The sequence below is a fragment of the Neopsephotus bourkii genome, unplaced genomic scaffold (assembly GCF_033783945.1).
Source record: "Neopsephotus bourkii isolate Nb327-2 ecotype Australia unplaced genomic scaffold, CSIRO-AGI_Nbou_v1 NB_1792, whole genome shotgun sequence".
In the NCBI taxonomy this organism is placed as follows: Eukaryota; Metazoa; Chordata; class Aves; order Psittaciformes; family Psittacidae; genus Neopsephotus; species Neopsephotus bourkii.
In genome coordinates, this window is record NW_026902266.1 from 9,104,293 (window position 1) to 9,122,698 (window position 18,406).

An 18,406-nucleotide genomic window follows, 5' to 3' on the forward strand; every position below is an offset into this window, starting at 1 on the left:
TTAATTGTCTAAGGGAGAGGGGATTGTGAATGCTTCTGGAGTATCAGCTTTAGTACCTAAGCCATGCTGATTTACCAAGCTTTTCCAGTTCGCTGATGCAAGTGCAAGCATCGAACAGTTCATATACAGCTCTAATTCCAACTTATTTAGCAGTTATTTCTTGAATGGCCTAATTTTACATATGATTAGGTTTTAATTCTTAAATCACAACATAAACTGTGTGTATTATATTACTATAAAACTATGTTAATACAAAGGGTATGATTTATTTGAACTGTGAGTTCTGTTTTTCTTGGTACACCAGTGTGCAAACACTATGGCTTCTGTGGGAACTCCTAGTTTGCAGCTGAAGGCAGAATTCATCCTCAAGCAAAGAAAAATTGGTGCAGATTTTTAGGATGTGACAAGAATAACATTACAAGATATGTAACTATAGCAAGGCATAACAAGAAAATGATGTTTCTGTGAAAAGCAGACTGCATTTATTTCTGAGCTGATCCTAGTTTCTGATTCACTGTCGTGAAGGCCAAAACACAGAAATGCATATATTTGTGATGGGGAGGACTTGGGAAGTGTCTCTTGGGTCCTGTTCCCATTTGGGTAGGTAAGAATGGGGCCAGACAGTAGATCTTGCTCTGCTTTTATCCATCAGCTTCTCCTCACTTGCATTAGAGCACAACTGTAGAAACAGCCATGCACTGGGCTCATGATTAACTCCTAGGCTTTGCAAAAGCTGTCAATTTTTCAGAACTGGCAACTCAGTCTTAATGTGCTTGAGAAATTTAGGTCTATTACTATTTCATATCACTGTTCGTACAGAATTTGCATAAAAAATATGCCAGAATGCATCACTGTATAAATGGTAAACTGCTAGTTTTTAAGACAAGGTAAAGTAAGGACATATTCTATATGGGGTTTTAATTTTTTTTTTAAAGTGCCATGGAGATGTTAGGATGCCTCTTCTCTGATGTATACGTTAGACCTCTTCACTTTATCTCCTAGCAAATGAGACTTCACTGTTTCTGTGAAGTTAACATGTAATAAAACTGAAGTAACATGTTAGTGAACCTGCTTCATTGTTTGGCCTTTTCTAGATGCTGTGAAATTTAAACCAAAATATTAATTCCACTGTCCTGGAAGCACCAGCATCTTTCCCTGTGAAAGTTTCCCTGACATAGTTGCTCAAGATTCTAAGGTGTAAATTGACTGTTTTCTCTCTTACTTTTTATGCATTTTGACTTGATTGTTCCTTTTTGGGGTGGTGTACTCTCACCACATTGTGGTTGTTGTATGTTGCCATGATGACAGTAGCTGAAATGAGACACCCCATAATGCTTTTGTAAAGTGGCAGTAATCTGATTATCCTTTCTAAAAGTAAATACTTTGGAGCTGTTGACAGAGACTTAAGAAAGTCATGCTGATGCTCAAAAGATACGAGAATATGACTTGATAATAACTTGCTACTTGTTACAGTATTGTTAACCACAATAAAATTAAAGGGAAAAAACTCACAGAAATATATAAACTGTATTTGGTTTTTAAATCTCTGATGTTAGGAAATCTGCTCTGAGATCCTGTATAAAAATAAGTATGTAATGTGCAGTTTATTTTTGCCAACAAAGGAGATATGTAGTTTTTGGAGTGTCACCCAATGAGAATGACACTCTGTGTAATAAAATGTTGTTTACTTGCCCATATATTCTATTTTGTCTGTCTGTTGGTTTGTCTAATAGGGGTGAATACAATTGTGATCCCTCAGATTGCTGTATGCGCTCATAGATCTCTTCATCAATTTCACTGTTTCTGATTTCTCACTTTCATTAGTTCTACTGCCCTTTATTATTGTGCAGATATATTTTAGTGTCATTGCACATTTTATCCATCTCTTCTTTGCATTTTATGATTATAATTTCATTAGATATTTTCTTTAGAACGTCGTTTTGAAAGACTAACCTTACAAAGTTACTTGTAATAATAGCTTGTTTAATTTCCATTCAGATTTCCTAATAATTTTTTGTTTGTAAAAATTTGTTCAGTACGCTGTGTCTGCAATTATCTAAACTTTTACTCTTTCACTGTATCACTCCAGTTTATATCTTTGAAAATTCTGATGGGTGCAAATCCATGTCCTAGTAGAATCATTTTGATTTCAAAACCTTGTTTTCTGGTTTATATAGTACTGTGATACTTTAAAGGTTTCCATACAATATGGAGTGTTGCAGCTTATTTGTTTGCTGTGGAACGTGTAGTTGTCATTTGGGTTATATTTTCTACACTGTGCTGTTTGTAAAAATATTTGCGTATTGTTTGTTTTTTTTATTACATTTTCACTGATTTCAGAGCAGTTAACCCATTTTGACACCAATCAGACTAATAATATGTATATTCAATCAGTTGAAGTCCTTGAGATAAGCATTTTATTCTACCTGGGATATTAATGTAAAGTAAATTCCTTAGAATATATGCTCCAATAAGCTTGCATCATTTTGTGTCCTTGAATATGTGATGCTTGTAGGTGAGGGACATTAAATGTCTAGCAGTATTCAGGAATTGTCCATATTCATGCCTTCTCCCTTTATTTTTCAAACTTTCCTACATTTACAGCTGTGCTCATATTATTATTGTATGTGCAGGGACTGAAAAAACTGTAATGGAGAGTCTGATGCGAAATATCCTTCATACTGCTTTTCAGAGCATTATTGTGAAATGGCTTTGGTTCCTTTTACTTCTAACAGTTTAATTTGTGGTGGATTATTAGCTTGATTTCAGAGCCAGACATCTTAAAACAAGCTGAGCCTCAAAATAGATGCAAATCATTTTACCCTTAATATGTTAGATAATGCTCTTAATAATCATCAACATACAGAGGAAACATAGAGTAATGAAATTGGTAAGAGCTATCTTGTATATAAAGGTAAGAACATTAGCTGAAGGTGAAAACGATCCTTCTTTCTATCTTGGTAGGACTTCCTAGGATAGAAGTCAGATTGTAGTATGTTGAAATTTCCTTCTGTGGCCGTGTTTTGGCAATGTACTGTCTTGTTGCTTATAAAATGACTAAAATGTCTACCAAATGCAAGTGCCAAGTCAAAATATGTTCTGTATTTTGGTAATTGTGCAGAAAGAACACCAGATGGTTCTGATGATGAAGCGCTTTTGGTGGGATCACCAAGTTTTAATGGATGTCAAACTCCAAAGCCTTAATTACCAACCTCTCCAGCAGCATAGTTTTTATCAGAGTGGACAAGTAATTTTCAGAAGCAGGAAAGAACCATGTATTTCTTTGCATGTAGCTGAATAAAACCCACTTAGCTTCTCTATAGGAGTATCTGAAGCTCAGAATACATGGGCCTAATAGAAAGGGTGCTAAATTATGTTTCCAAAGTAGAAAAACTGTATTAGGAACAACACAGGTTTTGCTCAAGTAGCTTGATATTTTCCCAGCATGCTCGATTTTCACAGTGTGCTGTTAATGTATAATTCTCTTACGATATGAATACATATCCTACATTTGGGTTCAGGTGTATAATGATATTAATTTTCCACATCCAGTCTGAGATGGCTCAAGAGTGGTGTGTTCTTTCAGAAGATTTTCCCATGTCCAAGAATTTGGACATGCCATATTTAGAGAGCAGGAAAAAAAAAAAAAGAAAATAGGAAGTCACACAGCACGTTTTATAACTCTTGCAATGTTGCTTGATTTCATGGATTCCATACAAGTTTGAAGTGATTTTCTTCTGTAATGTTAAAATTTGACTTTTAACACCTTCCAGCCTGCCCTATGAACATCACAGCAGTAATTCATTTGCTGTAATCACATTGGACTTTGTACATATTTGAATTAAGTGTTCTGCATAGGATTTTTTTTTGTCTTGCATTTGTATGATATGTTTCCTAAATCCTACTGATGTTAGAAAACCTAGTGATGCTACTATTTGCTTTCAGTTTTTATACAAGGACACTCATCTGAAACTCTAGTTGTTACTTTCATTGAACTTATTGAAAGTTTCACTATTGACTGCAGTGTGATTATAGGGTCAGCTTGCTGAAATACATCTTGGATGAGGCATAGTTGAGATAATGAGGCCAAGTATAGCCATCACTTACAGCATTTAAGTTTTTTGGCTTCTGTAGAATTGGACTGGTGCAACTGTGAAATGCTGTGAAATTTGAGTTTTATAAAATGTGAGAATCCTGCTTCTTATGTTGCCATACAACAGTGAACAAAACCAGAAGAGCCTCATTGGATATGTTTTTAGACCCTCAATCTGCAGAAGTCAGGGTTTAAAGATTGTTGGGACTTGCTGTGGAACACAGCTGCTTCTCCAGGTAGGGATAGATAGAAGGAGAATATCATATATGATTGATGGGAGACTGTCTTGTTGGCATTGAGCCACTTTGTGAATTTTTTATATAATTATCCCCTAATTTTTGTACTTGCACTTAAGCAACTGGTAATCAGTTCATCTTAAAATTGGAGTCAGCATGCTTACAGAGAGCATTCAGCTGACTTCTGAGAGTAACATATTTTTTTAATACTTACAACTTTTAAATTGTTTTAGAAGTATTTTCACTGAATTTTGCAAAGCTCTACATGGCTTAGACCAGGATTCAGCTGCCTCTGATCTTATGGAGTAGAATATTATTTCCTGATTTTCAAGGAGGGGCCTTTCTATTAAGCTGTTTCTTAATTGTACAAATGACCGCAGTGCAGGGTGTCAGTATTGGAAATGTGTGTTGCTTGATCTCCCTCCTAGATCCTTGAGTTACGGTTTGAAAGTTCCACAAACTTCATGTTGGTATTCTGTACAGAGGAAAATATCATCCAACTGCAGTATTTTTAAATATTTTTTTTTGTAAGGTACTTCAAAATATAATCTGGACACATATAGGTGCACAATATATTTTTGTCATTAATATTAATAGTGTCTTGCTTTGCAGTGTATTATCAGGTATTTATATTATAACATATATTATTCAGAGAAGTTCTGAAAAATTCTAGGAGATTCATTCCCTCAGTGGGGTGGCAGAATGAAGAGCAAAATCCTAGATCCATTAAAGTCGTTGTTCTGCAATTAAACAAATATAGTTGGTTTTTAATCCTGTGTTCCAAAAATAGCCATGCCTTCCTGAGTTCAGGGGAGTCCCTAGGGGTTGATATATTTCTTTGAGGGACCATATTTATTCACACTGAATAATGTGGCTGGTGGTATTTTCAAAATGCATGTCCTCTTAGGACTGTACACTTTTAAGACCCTTTGCAGCCATGTACACAGCACTGAGAACAATGGGATCTTGAATAAACTGCAACCTGCTGTACCATCCTAGCGTACTGTCCTTGGTTGTATCTTACTGTCCTCATTAGTCCTTAGTTGTAAAGAAAGGGGATTAAGTTATTTGGAAGCAAAGACTAGTTAGCAAGAAAAGAACTGACATTTTAAATATGTTCGTTGGAACTCTAACCTTTTACAGTTTCTTAAATGGAGAGAAAAATAAGGATTAAAATCTCTGTCAAGTGGAAAAGATCTTCTGTGAATCTGATTTTAGTTCTTGAGAGTGACATTAGCTATGATTTTAAACATTTTCCTTTTCCTTGATTTCTTAGGGCGATTTCTTATATGTTCACTTATACGTAAGTAAGTAACTTTGCACTGCATTCCGAAGGGTGCATATGCCAGAGAAAGAGGGCAGGGTCGCCTGGAAGAAAGAAAATTTCTACCTCAAAGAAGCAAAGTATATCTAGTTAAACAGAGGAATCAGAAAATATTACAAAAAAAAAAACAACAAAAAAAACCCAACACAAAAAAACAAACCCAAACCAACAAAACCTACATACTTTATAGCTGCCGGGGAGTAGTTGTAACTTGTGCTCTAATGATTTCTGATGGATGTTGCTGCAGTGTTCACTCTGGTGTTCATTAAAAAGAAAACGGAGAAAACACCGCCTTAAAATTCCACAGCAATAGCTGCTTCATTTAGCACAAGACAGAAACATATTTGAAGCACTTCCTAAAGAACTTTCTTTTTAAAGAAGTAGAAATCATTCCCTGTATATTTTTCTTTCCTTCTTCGATTCCTTTTGTTTAGTTAAACCAGTGATAAGATCTTGTAATGAGACCTGGCAGGCTGATGAGTTAATTTGGTGAAACTTTTAGTTTGCTATCAGATTAATGCCACTTTTAGAGTGTATGATTTTTTTTTTTTTTTTAAGATCGGTGTTCCATTTACATCTTTGAAAATATTATATGCAAAGCACCTAGTAGCTACCCCTGTAGCCATCATCTTTTTATTGCTGCCTGTCAGTGTCATGCTGAGGGCAGGTGCAGATAGCCTGAGGCTCATAGATATTGAGCAACGCTAGTAAATGCCTGGAGATACAGTTTTATATGACTGTCTAAAGAGGCTAGGAATCATTTTCAGCATGTGAAAACCAGAACTCTTTCCCCAAACTTGCCTTTAAATTTGTAGTTTGTGACAGTCTGTCCTAAAGTGCAGGGCACCTCTGCCTCCAAGATCAACAGTTTACTAATATGTGATCTCTATACACAGTACAAAACCCAGGGTATGAATGTAAGACTTAGCTTTATGGACTGGTAAGAAGTCATGCTTTAGCATTTTAACTTGCTTGATTGTTAGTACCCATGAGTGGACTTATCATAAACTGGAGTTAAGAGTTCTTGTATCATTTATTTGATGGGCAGTATTGCCTGTAAGGATTTCTGTTGATTATGAAGGTATTTCAGTTCTAGTTTCAAAATGCCTTGCAGAGGTGAATGTTTCAGAAGAAATAAAAAAAATCAAAATCGTTAGGTGTTAGGCAACAAGAGCAAGTATTGTTCAAAATCCCGAACAAGATTTTGACAGAGATGACATAGGTGAAAATGAGAAGAAATTAGGGCTTTACCTGGTTAAGTCTCCAAAACTTGAATTATTATCAAACTGATAACTTTACCAATGAAAGCAAATTTCTGTTTCAAGGTGTACCCTTTCCTTAATTAAACTGTTTTTTTTTTTTTTTTTCGCTTTCTTTTAAGCTAATGAAGTAGTCATGTATTAGGAGAGACTGAAAGGAGGCTGAGAAATTTTTATTTTAAGGACTTGTTATAGTAATGTGGTTCATTTGTCCAGCAGGTGAGAGTTAATTATCTTCCAGACTGATCGTTGTAGGTAATCACAAATAGAATGGTCCTTTGGGCAGAATACAAAGCTATATCCTTGCTGGTAACACTCTGTGCCACATATCTGGAGAATGATTTTCTGACCTATTGTTGAAGAAAGAAGCTTTATTTACTTATGATTCTTTGAAACTGGAATTAAAATTAGAGTATTTGGACCTCCTTTTCTCTGGTTATAGTGTCAGGAGAAATGAATTTAAAAAATCAGAGCTGAAAAGAAGTTACTGTATGAGGTCTCTAAAAGAAAAAAAAATAAAGTGACTTAAGCTATAATTATTATGTAGTAAGAAGGTTTTGTCCCTCACAGAATCCAGGGAAGTGGACCTGAAGGCTGACATTCTTCAGGCCTTCTAATTGTTTTTTATGTCCTACTTAACGAGCTTTGAAAATCTGAGCTTCAGTAATATGGTCCGAGAACCCCAGTATTTTGTCTTGATTAACACTACCTTCTATGGGAGCAAATGGCACACATATATGTATGTATGTAATATTACAAAATAAATTTGTCAGAAAAAAATGTGAGTTTGTGTACAGCTGACTTAGCTCCTGGCCATTTGGCTCACAACCTGCTTACATTAAATTCTAAAGGTAAGGATAGATTGCTGCATTTTTCTTTTCCTCCTTTTTTTTTTTTTTTTTTTAAATTGAAACCACCAAGGGTTTTTTGGTTTGGTTTGGTTTATTTTTTTTTTTCCATTTTTTTGTTTTGTTTTGGTTAGGTCCACAGTAGTTGTGACAGGTTGAGTCTCCAATTTTCAGGAATTTTCAAATGCAAGTGCTGTATGGTATATTTATGCTGAAATTTTAAATCTGTTAATGTGTTCCCGTGCATCGGTATTGTTGATACCTCTAAAATATCAGCTAGACATTTCAGCTATCTTACCATTTGTAGCTCTTGGAAATAACTGTAAAAGTGGGCTTTCACAATTAGCACTTCCCCTCCCTCTTCCATAAATACCTCTTTGCTTGAGGGCTTTAGTTTCCTGTTTAAGAGGTTTCTTGTTATTCTTCCAAGCCTTGCCTATGCATATGTAGGTGTTACACTATCAAAAATTATACCAAGGAGTTTGCACCTGGTAAATGTAGTATAAGTTCAATGTAGTAGATGTTCAAGTCAAAGTCCAGTGAGTGAACTCGATGAATATGTGTTCTAAACCCTTTCTGTGTTCTGCGCGGCACAGCTTCAGACTTTGAGCAGTGTTGTACAATGACTGAAATCCTCCCACATTATTTGAGTGCTCCCAATGCCACATAATTCTTGATGCTTTGTTAGCAAGGGAAACACAGTAATGGAATTTGGTTTTATTTTTCATTCCAAAAAGATCATTTATTTTGCTCAGAGAAGGTCAGCAGTTGTAGGTAAAATATAAAAATATATAAAGAATAGATAAGAAAATTGGAGATAAAATTAACATGTATCTGTAAATATAGATAGTTGATTTGAATCTCAGATCAGTGCAATTCCATTCTGTTGTGTAACTGAATTTCAGTTTAGTCCAATCCAGAGCTCATGAAGCTCATTGGAGAGACTTAACTGCATGCTAAATTACAGTTTGAATAACATTTTATACTTTTTATACTGTCTTTTTTGGTCACATGACTGAGTTGGAAGAACTGTCTTTTAAGCAAAATAAGACAGTTCTTCAGTAAAATTACATTAAACATTGATCTGAATCTGAAAGAGCAGGGAACCTGACACATTACGTATTCCAAAGATAAAGGGAGTCAAAGACTAACAGTACTTGTTAATTTTAAATCAATTTGTTAAGAAATATTACCTGAGCGTGGTAGGCTAGCAGCTTCTAGTATGGGTGTTGCCCTTCTTGCATAATGCAATCATTACATAATGACATTATTATATAATAAGCAAAACCATTGTTATTCAGTGTTAGAGTTGTATCCAGGGAGCCCTTGTGAGACTGTATTACAGCAGCACCCTGAGACCCTGTTAGGGTTACAAGTCCCTGTACACATAAAGAGAATGAAGAGCTGTCATTTCAAATAGGGAAAACTAGAGTTGGGGCACAGAGAGAGAGGTAAGAGAAATAAATTGGCAAGTACTATGATGCAGGTCGATGTGAGAGCTGCCATATTGGGCAGTGAGGTTTTGTGGGGTTGATGTCCATGGTTGTGTAACAAATGCGAGTCTCTACAGAGGGACCTTGGATGCCATTTCCAAGCCATGCTGCTTTGCTAGGTGTAGAAAGTGACTTTCCAAGTGCAGTTTGTATTAGCTGTGAAATTTGTTCTGTATCTGAGATAACCTTCTAACAGCACTACATCCTGGAAGGCTTTCTGGTATTTGGAACACCAGTCATACCTCTTAGTTCTTGTAATGCTGCAACTTTGCATTCTGGGCTTCATTTGCCTTGTACTGCCTTCAGAGTGTGGATCACGAATGCTACACAATGATACCCATTTTGAAAGCTTTCTCTGTTTTCCTTAATTCAGTCAGATTGATTAGGAATGATCCATCTTGTGGCTGTAGCTTACATGAAGTTCAGAAGTGTTTCTGTGTCATAACTGCATCATGTGAGTGGCAGTGGGCTTGTGCAGGAACTGCTGGGAAATCTGAGTCCCTTGATGTGGGAGCAGGGAGCCAGCAATGCTTATCAGCCCACCCCAGGCCACTGAGGAGGCTTTTGCTGTCGCTAACCCATGAGTTATAACTGGAGTTCCACCTTTCCCTTCAGCCTTTCAAGCAGCATGGTGTATGTCTTGTGGCTCGTATCTGCTTGAAAGTATGCATACAGAGCTTATCAGATCTGGAATGCTAGCCCCTTCCTTTTATATGAAAGAATAAATAGACATTTACATATTTCTTTCATCTGCACAACAAATTAGGCAGTTTTGGTGTTTTCAAGTGTAATTTTAGTGGGAGGTGTAATAATACATTCAAAATAGTTGTTGGACATGTGCAGCACTTTTATCATCAAAATCCTTTAGTCTTAACCTGATGCAATCTTGTGAATTGATACAGCCCAAAGACCTTAGTTGTGTATTCTGTGCTCAGGTCCTGTAGTGATTGGATGCTTTATAGAAATGCAGGCACACAGCAGAGAAATCTTCACAAGCTGCCTGTTGAAAACATAATGCAATTTTGCAAATGCATGGGCCTTTACAGAAGAGATCACGAGGAGCTCTTATATAATATAATGCTGCCAGGTAATGTGCCCCTAAAGAGTGATTTCTCTTTAGGAGAGACAGGGAACAACTGTCATATGAACCACCTGTAGGGTTTGGCAAAAGTGGTAATGCTTACGGAGCTCCTTTTTTGAAGAGGTAGTTTGCAGAAACACTACCTATTGTACGTCTACACTGACATGCTTTTTGTAGGCAGATGTGAAGTTGTTCTAAACTGGAAGTCATGTAGTTTACGTAAGTGCTAACCATAGCTAAACTGAATTAGAGTGGGTTTGTGGCCAGTCATCTCCGAGTGTGGGCAGAGTGAGCTCATATCTCCCTGCAAAATGCTGTGGAGATGTATCCTATTTTAGGTATTTTTTGAGCCTTGTTTCTGTAATAACGACATCACTGTTTCTGGTATGTAGAATTGTAAAGCATCAGTGTTGCAGAAGGAAGAAATAGTAGCTCCTTTTTGTGAATAAGGAACTAAGAAGCACAAAGAATTTCTTCTGCTGATGGTGGAGCAGAAAATTTATAGCAAAGGCAGTATCAGAGGACAGAGCTTTGGAGACCAATTTTAACATTGTTTGCACTGTGTTGTTATTACTTCACTGTGATGCAACGTGTTTTAAAATTACCACTTGCATAACAGGTGGTATGCTCTGATTCCTCCTTTGATAAATCATTTCTCTGCAATCTCTGTTGCAGAAATCCAAGTGAGGATCATTGCAGAGGGAGTATTCTAAAATGAAAAGTATGAGGGAAACAACATTGTAGTTGGTTTGGTTGGTTTTTGTGTTGTTTTTTTGTTTGTTTTTTTTTCCTTCCCTTTGCCTGGTTTTTGTTTCTTTGCTAATTCATGGAACCAAGGAGAGTAATGTTTAAGAAACAAGCCAGCAAAGGCAGTAAAATACAATCCCCATCCATTGAAGAGTAGTGACACAAAGGGAAGATAACAGGAAACTCCTTGTCTCTTTTTTAGAAAGTTCGTCTGTAGTGGTCAATTGCTCTATTGACTTTTCTCTTTCAAAATAATCATGTATGAAGTGTTTTCCATGTGTAAAATATTCTTCATTAAATCATCTTGAAACTGTGCCTTGTACCTGAATTAAGTAAAGTTTTTTGAAATCCAACTCAAAAGATTTCATCATGATTAGACTGCTGTTACCTCCTTTTTGTGATTGTGTCTGGGGGGTCATTAATATTTTAATTGTGAAATTTTTCACGTTTCAGGGTGTGAAATTGCCATGTGATTCAGGCCCTAAGTGTATAGCTTAATTCCTGTATTATTCCTTTTTCTCATTCCACATAATGCTATAATTCTGAAAATAGTTTTTTAACAGTTGTTGAATGGTATGTATTTTGGTCCCAGGAGCCCACAATGATAGGCCACATTCTCAAATGATATAACACGATGCCATGCTTTTTACTAAATAACTGCTTCCATTTTTTACTTGCAGGCTCCTTGATGCTCACTGATGACTGTTCACAGAAAATGCAGACTACCTGTAGAGGCTCTATCTTAGACAAATAAGAAATTTTTAATTAAATATTTTATAGAATGAATAGTATTATTTTCTGCTTTGCAAAAGTAGTAAAATCTTGTTCTGAAAATAAAATCTTCAGGAATTATGACAGCTGGATGGTGCTTGGGCAAAAAGAGCTATTTTATAAGTGGCATTTGGCTACTTACGAAATTTTCTTTGGTTTATAACATTTAAGGCATACAAGATCACACAGTCATTTAGTGATGTACATAATTTAAGTCCAGCATTCTCTTGGTGTCAGCATGAGTTTGCAAGTCAAGCAAAAGCTTAGCTTTTTGAAAAGTGAGTTATTTTGAAGGATTCTGGTTCTGAAATCGTTGGTTGATTCTACATTATTCTTAGTCAAGTCAATGAGAGATGTTTAATTTTATTAACAATTATTTTAAGCCAGGCCTGTGACTTTTTTGGTGTTTGCAAGTATGACCTTGGTCTTATTTCATGTTACGTGATGTTAGGACACCTTTGCCTGTTTGAGAAAAAACCCAAACAACTCCAAACAAACAGTCAAACCCATGAAAACTACTACCATGTTTGCTTTTGAGCAAACTATTTCACTTACGAGGTAACCTTTTTATGGTTTACTAAAATGGAATTTTTGGGGCAAGCAAGGAGAAAATCAACCTTTGCTATTTTCATTGAAAGTGGGTTGCCTGAGCCCTTAGGTCCTTTAATAAATCCCTGTCTTTACAGTTTCTTGTTTTCATGACAGTTTGTGTTGTTTCGTTTTTTTTTATTCTGTTTTCCAAGACTTCGTAGTCCATTCTAGTTGTTCATAGCTATTTCTGGTCAATAGATTGTTTTCAGCATTATACTCTGGTTGTGTTGGTAGACGACTGCTATTACTGAACACTTACTTGATTGCATAAGTTTATTGAATTTATGAAGGCAGTGTGGTTGAAGTCAGTTTTGCCTGAGGTACTAAATGCAACAGTCTAGCGCAAATGAGTCCATTTAGAAAGGACTGGTCTGTTTGAGCTGGGGTTTTTGTTTTTTCCACCTTGACCATCTTCAGAATGGATAAGCCTTGCAGCTGATTCCCCATTTTGAGGTGTTATCTGAGCAACAAGCCTTCATTTGCTCAGGATCTCTGTTCGGCCCTCTCCCTCACTTGCACAGTTGCTGTAAGGATCAAGGCTTCACATGCACATTATTCTTCAGGATATTTTACCAAACTGAACTTTTTTCCTGATAGATTAACAGAGAGATAGAGCTAAATTTAAAATTTTGTATATTTAACCTTTCCCCCTAATTGCTTGCCCAGAATAAAGGTTTGGTCCTTTGTTCCTAAATTCTCTACATGAGGTGGTGTGCATTAAAGTGTATTTATACTCTTTCAGATTAATTAACTGTGACCTTATGAACCACTGTCCTTGTTTAATTGGTGGCTCCAAAGCACACTAATGGCATAAATCAGCTGATAATGAGATGCAGACTTGCTTTTAAAATATATAATAACACTGCGTTGATACAGCAAATGAGATTTGTTGACTCTCTGTTGGTATTACAGGAAAGAAGACACAATTAAATGTGTACTTTCAGGATGGGGGAGGGCTTGGTTGGAATGAATAATATGCACTTCAGTGTGGGTGTATGAAATAAGGAGGATATTCTACATCAAGATAAGTTTGGTATTCTCTCCTTGTCTCTAGGCACTGTGCAGTACTGGCTGGTGCACTTTAGGATACAGAAATGTTGTGGGAAGGTGTTTCTTAAAGATTACTGGAGGCTAACAAAAATGATGATTTCATCTTAAATATAGTTACATGTTTTTAAACTGAGCTTACACCCACTGTTTTATGAACTGCAAATTAATCAGCTCCCAGAGAACAAAAAGGTTTTGACCTAAACTAGTTGCTTAGGCTCCATTACTATTTTCAGTTTAATGTTACCCATATCCATCCTCACATTTTGGAAAGAAAACAAGGACTGTGCAACAAAGTTTCTTTGTTTTCATAAGGACTAAAAATGTGCTGTATGTAGACCAAACAATAAAAATAAACTACTGAACTACCTTCTAAAGCATGGGGGTTCTGGAGAGAGGAAACCATGGATATTTAGAGGTACAAAGTGAGTCATTGTGCTAGTTAAAGAATTTTATAAGGCAAGCTCTGTGGGTTTGAGTTGCATCTGTTACCTTTCCAACTAGAACTGAGGGGTATGAAGGAAAAAGAATGTTGGATTTAATCATGCCTTATAGTGAACACATTGTACTTAGGCTAAGTTTCTGACTGGGATCTAGACCATAGAAGAACAAGTTAGTCTCTTTCTGTATGAATTTTGCCTCAGATGGGTTTCAGTTAAATGCACCTAGGCCATATTTTTCACCAGTTTAGCTGCAAAATGCTGTTAACAAAATACTTTTTAAAAATAATGAATGTTCTGTAACATTTGAAAACAAAATACCAAGCAAAACCCTCAATCAGCCAAAACCCCCCTCACAGCTGTTTTCCTTATTAAAAGATAAACATGCTTACATTTATGATACTTCTTAGAAGCCATAATGGACTGGGTTGCTATGGTGTGAGATGCGGAACAATGAAATAATTGTTTCACTTGGTATTGGCTTCCTGGAAACAAGTTCTGTGTAAATCACTTGGCTGAAAGACTGACAACAGTCTTGTGTTTTGCTTTATTTAGTTCATAGTTAAAAATTCTAACCATTCTATAATGATAAAAAAGTAACATTTATCAGTTCTAGGCTTTCTTTTGTTTCAACTTGTTTTCCTTTTACATTTTCAGGTCAGTTTCATGAATTCAAAAGCAACTTACCAGTGATTTCTGGGAGCTGGGGCTGATTTTCTCGTGTATTTGTAAGTGTTTAATGATTGTTTTTCTGTTCATCTTTCTTATACTCTATTAACATGAAGAGTGGAAGCTATTTTAAAATGTTGCTGTCATACCATGTTTTTAGAATGTTGTTTTTATAAAGAAATGTACCTAACTACTTACATACTTCTTATAGGTTTTTTTGCTATCAACTTATGCTTCAGTTATTTGGAAGGACTTTTAAAGCAAAAGCTCCATGTGTTTATTGAGGAAACACTGGGATCATGAGTATCTGCTGAACTGGGGATGTATTTTTATATATGCTGGAGAAAGCTGACCTTTATGGTTGCAGCAAAAGTGCTAAGTAAGACTGTAGTCGTTTAGGCCCTAGCCCAAGAGCATGTTTCAGCATCTGGCCAAGTTCAAGTAAAGCAAATGGGACTTGCTAGGCCTATGCATAAATGCTTTGAGAAAGTTAGGGAGGATCTGCAAGATAGTTATTAACACAACAAATAGAAAACTTTCAGAATTGCTGTTTTGGATAGTCATTTGCTTTAGTCAAGTATAATAAGGAAAATCTAATGGGACTTAGACTTGGCATGGTATAAATTATTGCTATACCTCTTGCATGATATAGTATAAATGAAACCAATCTATGCAGCTTGTTCTCTTAAGTCACAAATATAGTTTATGAATAAATATTTATTCAATCATTTGTGGAAAAAGATGTTCACAAAACTACATTCATGAGGGAAAAATATGGCTGGTTCTCCTCTCAATATGGAAATACGCTCAATTTGTACTAACCCTTTCTCTTTACAAATGTTCATTTTCTTATATGGTTTTGCTATTATGTTTGCAGTTCCCTTCATTTACAGGTCAGCATATTTTTAATAAGCATTGTCAGTCAAATTTAAAGAAAATATTATCAAATAAAATAAACAATTTTTAAAAAGTATTACCACTGAAAAATAGTTCTGAGAAGGCAATGTAAAGTGATTACTGAATCGAGAGAGGAATTTATAGTAACTCTTCCTGGCTTTGCCACTGCATGTTTTTTTTCAAGCAAGCAGGCTTTCTTTGCCTTGTTTCTCTCATCTGTAAATGGAAATAGTAATATATCTATCAATACAAACAGTACCTCTTTATACCTCAATATGGAGTATGCTTTCCAATCAAAGCAATGGAATAAATACAATGGTAGATTCATGGTGAACTTGTTTGTGCATATCAGGCTAATTGGGTAAGGACCTGTATGTATTGTTTAATTATTGTTAAATGTTCATGTAGTATTATAAATATATAAAGGGCTTTAGTAATTGTGTTGTGGACTCCTGATATGAGTCCTGCTTTTCTTGGTTGACAACAACAAAAAGTTGTGGTAAAACAAAATTGATGTAAAAAGTACTTTGAAAACAATGTTTGTTTTTTAGGTGAATCAAGTAAGTACTTAACCTTTAATGAGAAGTGTTGACTGTTGTTATCACATGACTATACACTGGCTGTTGCAGAAGAGTTAGTACAGTTGGGACACCTTACACTATTGTGACCATGAGAGCTGGGAGGTGGTTCAGCAGCCCTACCAATGAAGACAAGAAAATGACTGTACAAAATGACTGTATAAAATGAATCACAGTCTAGTCTTCTATAGGTATTCTCTGCAACTCAGAGTTTAGTCACATTGGCATGAATATCTGGAGAAGTTAACACTATGGTTGGCTGTTCTTGTTCTCCCATTAAAGGAGTTATTTTAGTATTTAGCACTATGTATCTAGGAGTATATGCAAACCTTAGGTTCACATCAACTGAAAATAAAATGTAGGATGTACAACTGATCGATTCAGTCCCATGTTTCCTCACATACCAAAACCAGGATTGAAGTATACATTCTACAGTAATACAGGTTTAGATCTTAAATCATCTCTATTGTACCTCTCCAAACTTGCAGATATTTTGTAGGTAGTATACATTAGTTCGACAAATACAGACTCTTACTATTTGATAACAGTAATCTGAACAGTGCCATAAATTTCCACTGTGCTTTGTAGACTAATAGGGCAGGTTGTTACCTCAAGTATCTTTCAGTTTAAAGGCTTGATTTCTGCAGATACTTATTCATGTGAGGTGACTGTGGAAGCTTATGAAATCAGGATCAGGACTTGAGGCTGAGCAAAAAGGCCCTAAGCAAATGAGACCATAAATGGGAGCCTTGGGGGGTTGGTATGAAAGACAAAACCTTTGCATACGTAAGGAGTTTTGAGAAGATTCAATTGTAAACATTTAAAAAATGCTAATGAGAAATGTATACCTTTTTCATGTTATGCTGTAATATTTTGTCATGTTTTTATAGTGTGTTTGTTTGATCCATACTCCAAATTGACGGAGTGTAGATCAGTGCTAGAAAGATTGATCTTTGAAACTGTACATTTTTTTTATACGGGAATACATCAGGATCAGCTAAATACTGCTATAAGTCTATACCAAAGCTATTTCAACCAGGGGCTATAATAACTTTTTCCTCAAATTTTTTTTAAGTTTTGTCATAGATGCATTCTGCTGTAACATGTAATTACTTGGATCATCCAGTTCAGACAACTTGGGGTGTTTTTTTTTTTTTGTCATATTTGTCTAGTTTTGTTCAGGAGAAAACAGGATTGATGATTCATACAAAAGTAAATTTCATGGAAAATGTGACATTTGTGCTTTTGTGTTATGCCCACAGTGTAATTGTCCTAACTAAATGTTACTTTTTTCAAAAATGTGGTCTTAACATGGTTTAATTTAATTGTTCTTCTCAAGTAGGTTTGTCCAGTAGTAAACTGCAATAGTTATTTAAAGTTACAAGTGGCAAAATAAATGTCCTCTAGTAACACAGCATTTAAAACTAATTTTGCTTGTACATCAGCAATTAGAAATACCTTTTTTACTAGCAGCTTGGTTTCTGTGTAAACGTTTTATTGTGACTTGACTACAAAGTGAAAACACGACAGAGTCCCTCCCCACCCCAAATGAATGGTGTTAAAGATCATGAAACTTCGGTGTCTTGTGAGAGCAGCTGTTCTGTGAAAATCAAACTGCTTTATAAACAAACAGCAGCATCTTTTTTTAAGAAGGTTTAAAGACAAAAATAGAAATGCTGAGGGACACTCACATGCACACACATTACAACACAAGAAAACCGAGATTGTGAGTAAGTAAACTTTATCTTTTCAAACACTTATTCCAGTCAGCCCATCGTCAGGAAGCATGCTTTGCTTCAAACTCAAGGCTCGATTTTTTTTTTTTCCTCAATCTTATTTTAAAGGCAGTATTTATTCTTTTTGTTTTGGAATGGTTCTATTTAAAAACATTTAGAGTGTGTTTATTTACACCAGAGAGCATCTGATTGGTGCTCTGTATTTGTACCAGCTTATTTAAAGGGAGAAAAACTATTAGATTATGATTAGTTACATGATAAAGTCAAAGAAAGTGCAGCTCATTCGGAGCAAGTGAAGACATATGAGGCTTTGGCACTATTTACCTTTGCGGGTTTAACTGACAACATCTAATGTTCTACTGAATTACAGTTAATCTATTTGTTAAAATATGGGGTCTACTTTGTACAAAAGCTATATACTGAGCTCACTTCTTAAAAAGTTGATCTTTATTTTTTCTCTTCGTAAGATATAAGTGTTCATCAGCATTTTGGTCAAGGAGGTGTTTACCACCTTATCAGTTAGCTCTTTGTAGAAAGAGCTGTTTCTTTCAAAATTCCTATTAAGAAAGCAAAGCGATGCCTTACCATAAGCTCTA

General features: G+C 35.6%; 1 protein-coding gene across 7 annotated transcripts in view; it reads left to right on the forward strand.

Annotated features, from left to right (window-relative positions):
• Positions 1-18,406, forward strand: part of SOX6 (SRY-box transcription factor 6) — a 378,453-nt gene that overhangs the window by 41,284 nt on the left and 318,763 nt on the right. For all 7 annotated transcript variants that reach the window (XM_061380138.1, XM_061380135.1, XM_061380140.1 and 4 more), the window contains one exon: positions 14,588-14,658. The gene's annotated coding sequence lies outside the window, so the exon portion shown is untranslated. The remainder of the gene's footprint in view (positions 1-14,587; positions 14,659-18,406) is intronic.